The sequence below is a fragment of the Schistocerca cancellata genome, chromosome 2, assembly GCF_023864275.1.
Source record: "Schistocerca cancellata isolate TAMUIC-IGC-003103 chromosome 2, iqSchCanc2.1, whole genome shotgun sequence".
In the NCBI taxonomy this organism is placed as follows: domain Eukaryota; kingdom Metazoa; phylum Arthropoda; class Insecta; order Orthoptera; family Acrididae; genus Schistocerca; species Schistocerca cancellata.
Window position 1 is genome coordinate 451711895 of NC_064627.1, and position 8710 is coordinate 451720604.

Sequence of the window (8710 nt, forward strand, 5' to 3'; positions counted from 1 at the left end):
TGTTATATCTGTTACTGCTGCTACAATGGCAGGTTATCAAGATTTAAGTGAGTTTGAAAGTGGTGCTGTAGTCGGCACTCGAGCGATGGGACTCAACACATCCGAGGTAGCATTGAAGTGGGGATTTTCACGTATGACCATTTCACGAGTGTACCGTGAATATCAGGAATCCGGTAAAACTTCAAATCTCAGACATCGCTGCCGCCCGAAAAAGATCCTGCAAGAACAGGACCAAGGACGACTGAAGAGAATCGTTCAAATTGACAGAAGTGCAACCCTTCCGCAAATTGCGGAAGGTAAGTGACATTGGACTGTTGATGGCTGGAAACATGTTGCCTGATCGGACAAATGTCGTTTCAAATTGTATCGAGCGGACGGATGGGTACGGGTATGGATATAACCTCATGAATCCATGGACCCTGCGTGTCAGCAGGGGACTGTTCAGACTGGTGGAGGCTCGGTAATGGTGTGGGGCGTGTGCAGTTGGAGTGATATGGAACCCTGATACGTCTAGATACAATTATGACCCGTGACAACAGTTTTAGGAGCTCTGATGTCGTCCTCATTATTGGTTCGTCGAAAAACCTCAGCCATAGTGTGTACAAGAAACCTACACACATGGATCGGTATTTGCACGCTTTTAGCTACCAGCATATGGCACATAAATCTGTTATCCTGAACACCCTCGTCCACCGCGCTGAAGTCGAGTCAGACGTTGAAACTCTGCCACTGGAACTAAGCCACCTCCAAGAACTCTTCAGGGAAAACGGCTACAGTCACCGCCAAGTATGACAGGCTATATCTGGCGAGACACGCAGATAAAACAATTTCTTTTATATCAGACGTGAGTGTGTCACCAGAGTTTTAGTAGATGTTGGAAATTAATCGATACAACATTTGGTAAAGAGCTGTTATATTCAGGGAGTGAACAGTTGAACCTTGAGGCAGTGGCGCCGTTTGTCCATTTTGGATGCACTTTCTCTACAGGCAGATGCATACGATTTACAAAATCCAACTCTTTGTCCCTTCGCATAAATCGCTTCCATTACCAACGACCTCTGTAAGTGAATCGTTCGCAGGTAGACTGTCAGTTCTCTAATTACCTGCCTATTAAGCAAATAATAAGTTCCACGCTGGACGCAATTAAATTATTAGTAAGTCAGGATACAACAAAAGAAAAGCAGGTAATCGCCATTAATCTCGGTTTTGGATGACAATGAGAAAATTATTCTACTTTTATTGCAATGTTATTATAATTTCAGCAATTCTAAAGAAACCAGTATCATTCGTGCTTTGCTCGCTGTAATACACTCCTGGAAATGGAAAAAAGAACACATTGACACCGGTGTGTCAGACCCACCATACTTGCTCCGGACACTGCGAGAGGGCTGTACAAGCAATGATCACACGCACGGCACAGCGGACACACCAGGAACCGCGGTGTTGGCCGTCTAATGGCGCTAGCTGCGCAGCATTTGTGCACCGCCGCCGTCAGTGTCAGCCAGTTTGCCGTGGCATACGGAGCTCCATCGCAGTCTTTAACACTGGTAGCATGCCGCGACAGCGTGGACGTGAACCGTATGTGCAGTTGACGGACTTTGAGCGAGGGCTTATAGTGGGCATGCGGGAGGCCGGGTGGACGTACCGCCGAATTGCTCAACACGTGGGGCGTGAGGTCTCCACAGTACATCGATGTTGTCGCCAGTGGTCGGTGGAAGGTGCACGTGCCCGTCGACCTGGGACCGGACCGCAGCGACGCACGGATGCACGCCAAGACCGTAGGATCCTACGCAGTGCCGTAGGGGACCGCACCGCCACTTCCCAGCAAATTAGGGACACTGTTGCTCCTGGGGTATCGGCGAGGACCATTCGCAACCGTCTCCATGAAGCTGGGCTACGGTCCCGCACACCGTTAGGCCGTCTTCCGCTCACGCCCCAACATCGTGCAGCCCGCCTCCAGTGGTGTCGAGACAGCCGTGAATGGAGGGACGAATGGAGACTCGTCGTCTTCAGCGATGAGAGTCGCTTCTGCCTTGGTGCCAATGATGGTCGTATGCGTGTTTGGCGCCGTGCAGGTGAGCGCCACAATCAGGACTGCATACGACCGAGGCACACAGGGCCAACACCCGGCATCATGGTGTGGGGAGCGATCTCCTACACTGGCCGTACACCACTGGTGATCGTCGAGGGGACACTGAATAGTGCACGGTACATCCAAACCGTCATAGAACCCATCGTTCTACCATTCATAGACCGGCAAGGGAACTTGCTGTTCCAACAGGACAATGCACGTCCGCATGTATCCCGTGCCACCCAACGTGCTCTAGAAGGTGTAAGTCAACTACCCTGGCCAGCAACATCTCCGGATCTGTCCCCCATTGAGCATGTTTGGGACTGGATGAAGCGTCGTCTCACGCGGTCTGCACGTCCAGCACGAACGCTGGTCCAACTGAGGCGCCAGGTGGAAATGGTATGGCAAGCCGTTCCACAGGACTACATCCAGCATCTCTACGATCGTCTCCATGGGAGAATAGCAGCCTGCATTGCTGCGAAAGGTGGATATACACTGTACTAGTGCCGACATTGTGCATGCTCTGTTGCCTGTGTCTATGTGCCTGTGGTTCTGTCAGTGTGATCATGTGATGTATCTGACCCCAGGAATGTGTCAATAAAGTTTCCCCTTCCTGGGACAATGAATTCACGGTGTTCTTATTTCAATTTCCAGGAGTGTAGATAACCTCATAGCTCCGACTAACAACCTGTTACAAACACACAGCTCCGTCCAGGCAGGTAACTACTTGCGGCGCCACGTGTACGTTCCTTCGAAACATTCCATCACTGCTTTCAGTCCGACAGCCGTGACTCATTAATGGCTCCGCCCGGGGAGGGCGTTACCTGCGGCTAGAACGTATTCCTTCCTTCAGTAGCAGATACTGGGGGCAGACGGCCTAGTGCAGAGTCGTTCCACTCCGCAACCAATGCCACCATTCCAAAGCGGAAGCCGTGACATGTTTACAACTTTAAGTGTGTTTTGCGTTCCTGTCTGCTGCCCTATACTTGCGTAACATGCAAATGTGACATACAAGTAAAGAATAGAAATTCTGCATTCAGTTGCATTTGGTTGTTTATAATGAATACAAATCTAGTTATTTGTGTGACTACCTTTCTGTAACAGTCAGAAATAACAAAATTTCAGAGTGTGCTGTTTGTGGTCAAACACTATTTCTCGAAGTGTCTGAGCATAAATTGAGAAAACATCTGGATCGAAGGGATACAATAAATTTACCAATTTACAATTATTGACATACTTGCATATGTAGGAAATGCACAGAAGAGATTCTGTTTTGAAACATAATTCGTTATTCTTTGAAGAAAGCAATGAACATAGTCTTAGGGAATCTTAAATCTTTTACATATAAAATAAATAGTATGGATGTATGTCCAAGATCTCCTCCAAAATCTTTGTATCGATTTCATCCAAATTTATCATATAAATAGCAGGCCTCATGAGTGACAGCACTGTTGGGTTGATAATCTCCTAGCTGCTATAGAAGCAGAGATGTGGGCAAAAATGTGTTGTTTTCAGCCCCTGGTAATAAGTTGCCCTGCACAGCAGGTGGAAAAGGACGATGTGGAGGTGAAGATGGAAAGGGAGAAGAGGGTATGGTAAGAGCGAGGGGGGGAGGAAGATATGGTTAAAGAAATAGGTTGGAGGAATTGACAAACAGAGGAGGAGGAGGGGAAGAAGGAGGAGATGAAGAGACAGAGAGAGTGGGGAGGAAGTCACTGACAGAGGTGGAGGCTGAGATGACCAGACAGGGTGAGGAAAAGATGGACACAGAGAGAGGGGGAGGAGGTGTGCTGAATATATGTGTTCAACACATATGCAGGCAAATCTGCAGGGGAAAGACTAAATAAATAAGATAAATAATTTCCTTAAGCACACAAAACACTTAAAAACGTTGCTAAACTATTTTTGATAAATTCAGCATACTCACCAGCCTGTACAGAATCTATTAAGTAATTCCTAGAACCTGTTACCTGTGTGTAACTTGTGTTGATATGAAGCAGAAATATTGATTGTGTTGCTTATGTGCATTCCACGACCTGCTGTAACCAATGGACCGTGACCTGCACTGTACTGCCCACAGACAAGTATCTAACACCTGTACCTTCACCTCTGTGCCTTATCAAACAATGGAACACCCACCACACAGCATACAGCATGTGAAACAACATATGAGAGACGCCATGGTCGCCACAGAGTTCCCAACCTGTAGTAAACAAATCTAAGGGAGAACTGGTTATTATTAAAGATGTAACAACAATATATAATACATTTCCTCAGTTAATTTTAGCTGGAGCACTATTCCTGTTTCAGTCTATAATTCTTCTTCATTAGCCTTTTTCTGTTTGTTCTATGAGATTGGTATCGGTATACAGGTTCTGGCAATGTTAGTGACAATTGGTGGGCGGATACCCAACCGCGCCACCCCCCCCCCCCCCACCTCCTTTCACCTCCCCCCCCCCCCCCCTCTCCTCCGAACCAGAACGGAATCTGAGTACATTTGTCTGCATCCAGAGCAAATCTATGTTCAAGTCTGAGAACCTTTTCTAAATGTTTGCGTGGCGCATATGTGAGGTGGTGCCTGGGTACCAGTTCAGTATTTACCTAGATAGATACGGGAAACCCCCTAAAAACCACATCCACTTTGGCCGGCGAGCCAGCCCTTGTCGTTGATCGGCCGTTCCGGGATGCAGGGATGCGAGTCTACACAGATCGAATCTGCATCGATTCGATCTGTGGAGGCTCGCATCCCTGTATCCCGGAACGGCTCTTTAATGCACTCGGATATCCAGCAGGTTATCTCGGGACCGCTACGGTCGCAGGTTCGAATCCTGCCTCGGGCATGGTTGTGTGTGATGTCCTTAGGTTAGTTAGGTTTAAGTAGTTCTAAGTTCTTGGGGACTGATGACCACAGCAGTTAAGTCCCATAGTGCTCAGAGCCATTTAGCCATATCTCAGTCTACTACTGTTTACCGGAAAACGACTAGGCCACGAACTTTTCCTAAATAGCGGAAACCAACGCGACTGGACCAATAAAAACAGTACGATAAATCTTACAAATGATGCAAATTATCACTATCGTTCGCCGCTCGTCATGCAAGTCTGCATCCACCGGTGGCGAGTGTTCAAGAAGAAGTGTTTTTCGTGAGCGGTCTCGTCTCCTCACCAGATCCCACTACGTGTATTTGTTCCAGCTTATCAGGGACTGGTAGGACCACATTAAAACATAGTAGAAAATTGTTTACAGTTTTCCCCCGCAGCAGAGGCTATATTTTAAAGGTCGAACGCAATCTTTGGATTGTCTCGTTTTTCGTTTTACTTCTAAAACAATTGAGAGCCGCTGTCTGTCTTGTCTTTCCTAGATAGCCTCTCCTTCTGGCGGTGATTACACGTGGAGCTCACCAATTTTGTAACTGTACTAATTAGAGAAATAATAAGCGCGTTTTATAAGATGTCTTACACTTTTAATATTTTAACACAACATGTCTTAATCGTGTCATTTGAGTCTATTTGAGAATTATCACAGTGAGCCACAGGCTAAGTAGGAATGTGTCTGATTCAGTGATGCAATTAATCGACCATCAGTGCAGCAGTCTTGGTCGTGCATTGCGCCATCATCAAATAAAGAAAAGGAATCTACTTTTATTCAACGTTATTATAAGAAAATTGATTCCTTCTAAAAAAAAAAAAAAAAACATGGTCACGTAACGCAAGTTTTTTGCTTTAAACCTGGTACATTTTATGACACAGTCAGGCATCATTTAGTTAGTAACGGACCAACAATCGTTGATTGTGCCGATACTTACTGGTGCTTACCGGCTTCAAGATGACTCCCCCCTCCTCTCACCGCCACTTATATAAGAAAAATTTAATCATTCACTAAAGAGGAGGAAGAATTATGATGGCAAGATCGCGACTTGACCTTTAAAGGTCTTATATTTTTGTTTTTTTGTGTTTCATGTCCATTCCATGATGGCAATTAAACATAAATTACTACGATCAAACTGAGAAGCGTTACCGTATGGATCGAAGAATAAATAAATATGGAAAGTAATATTACGAAGAAAATTAATGGAATCTGTTAATGAAAGTCAAAGCACGTCACTGCGTAATGTATGGCAACAGATGTACTAGATCCGTCTGTTTTTCCTACATTTAATGTTTCATCCATCACGAATTATATTAGTCTTTTAACTTCACGTAAAAAATCTAAATTTTTTAATTAATGATTTCTGATCACAAGATTGTTGCTTTACTAACTGCAATGGTGAAGCTGCACCATATTGCAGTGAGCATTGAAACAGTATTGCTGACTTAAAATCAAGTGAATTTTATGCCCTCTTACCGAGTACATATTTCTTCAAAATGTAGTTTATTCCAGATTTTAGGCACTTTTTGTGGTCATGATTGATAATATGGTAAAGATAGGAAAAATTACTAAAGACAGTACTAGCAAGGAACTTAACACAGAGAAAAGTGAATTCACTAATGCAGAAGTTGAAAATACGTGCACTGCACACCGCTATTTGGATTCGTGCTCTGAAAGCGATGCAAACGATTTAACTGATGATCATACATGTGATGTACGTAATCCTTTCGCTGAGGTAATACTTCAACCCGAATAGGCTTCCCGGTAGTAAATATTCCAATGGACGGCACTTCATGGGAAACGAACGTGCAAATTACTGATCACTCCATTTATTCCATTACAAAATTATTATGAAGTTTTAATGTGATGCAAGAATGCATGTGCACGAACTTTCTCATCATAACTGTACAATTAGAAAAAGAATCCACGAAACGGAGAAGATTTTCAGAAGCAGTACATAAGCAGTCTAAGACTTAGAAAAACTGAATTCTAATTACAACATCTTTTAAGTGCAGTATAACACTTTTGCAAGTGGTATATCAGCATTAAAGAAAAATTATAGATAGAGTCAGAAGATAAAAAGTTAGAAGGTACTATTGTGCAATCAGAAAATAAATTAGATATTTTAGTGGAAGAACAATGTACAAAGGTTCAAAAGTAGTTTCATGATCAGTGCACGCACATTTGCAATGAGTTTTCACAAAAGCTTTCGCACAAAGATGTAGAAATAAATGACAAACTAAGTTCAGAATTAGAATGTGCTGTAAACGAATCGGTCACAGCCAATATGTCCGAGCGATACAATTCCGGCGAGTCAGTAAAATCCGAATTATAGCAAATAAAAGATTTTCGGAAATAGCATGATAAAGTAACTGCAAAAATTGCGACGGTACAACAAGAATTGTCTGCGGTTAGGGGACAGTTCAGGGCACTCCACCATCTACAAATAAAATATGTGACTGTTATAATAATGTGCTGTCATTAATTTCTGTCCTGCTAGAAGGAAGCTTAATTACGCACAGAAAATTCAAAGTCTTTCTGCCAGATAAACTCATACCACATCCCATTGTGTTCATAAGGGCTTTCAAAAGCGTGGTACCACAATCCTATGCTGAACAAGAAAACATTCGTTTTGCCTCAGGATGTATACAGGATGATAGTGCCCTTTGAGCACAAATATGGCAGAGTTTTGCCAAATACATGGAGAGTTTCAATGAGCATTTCTATGTAAGTACTGGTCAAGAAATCACCAAATGAGATACAGGAAACAAATGTTCAATCCTGAATCTGTTTATGCTAAAGTTCATTCTAAACAAGATAGTTTATGAAGAAATTCTTAGAAATACCTAAACAAAACTCATTATAGGGACAAGACCATTTCTCATAAAGATGTGTTAAGAATTCTGAAGGCAAAACTGCCTTTTGATGTACGAAAGAAAGTAGTACATGTACCAGATGATGTTTTAGAACATTTCATGTCCACAGAACGGATACGTGAGGAGGTGAATGTCGGTAACAGTAATAATAATAGCTATAATGGCGCGACGCCGGTAAATCAGCCACGTATACAGAATCTCGAGTCTTGCTGACGAATAGCTATCATGCTGCCCACATGGCGTCACCTCCTGTCATATGGGTCTCCCATCCACCTAATCTGAGTCATAATGCCAGTATAAAATACATCAATTGATATTATCCTGGATACTGGGGTAAGATGGGCGGACAGTGTTATGGGAACAATAATGATAATATACGAAGACAGTAACTTGTTCTCTAGAGAACAGTTACTGTTGATGACCGTGCAGCTTTTCCCTGGAATAAATGATGACTAACTGAAAATCTCAGCTGCCGACAGGTGTAATGAGTGAGTGGGCAAATGTCTATAAGGTACAATACATATGTAGAATTGTGGACAGTTGGGAATGCGAGTCTCACGGGAAGCGTGCAGGGGATAAGTCCCTGCAGTCACGCTATTCATCTGTGTCCTCGGTGGCTCAGATGGATAGAGCGCCTGCCATGTAAGCAGGAGATCCCGGGTTCGAGTCCCGGTCGGGGCACACATTTTCAGCTGTCCACGTCGAGGTATATCAACAACACCTGTCGGCAGCTGAGGTTTTCAGTTAGTCATTATTTAATAATGATATTGGTTGCTGGACTATGTGTAATGAGAATCAGAACCAACTGAATATGAATAATACCCAAATGCAAAACAATCCGAGATACAATGGGCCACCCAATACTACATGGCAGAGTCACGGCCCTTTGGTTAACAT

At 43.7% G+C, this 8710-nt stretch overlaps 1 non-coding gene across 1 annotated transcript; it reads left to right on the top strand.

Annotated features, from left to right (window-relative positions):
- The first annotated feature begins 8420 nt into the window (after positions 1-8420).
- On the top strand, positions 8421-8494 carry Trnat-ugu (transfer RNA threonine (anticodon UGU)). Its single transcript has one exon. It is a non-coding gene; the product is annotated as a tRNA-Thr (tRNA).
- Positions 8495-8710: the final 216 nt, after the last annotated feature.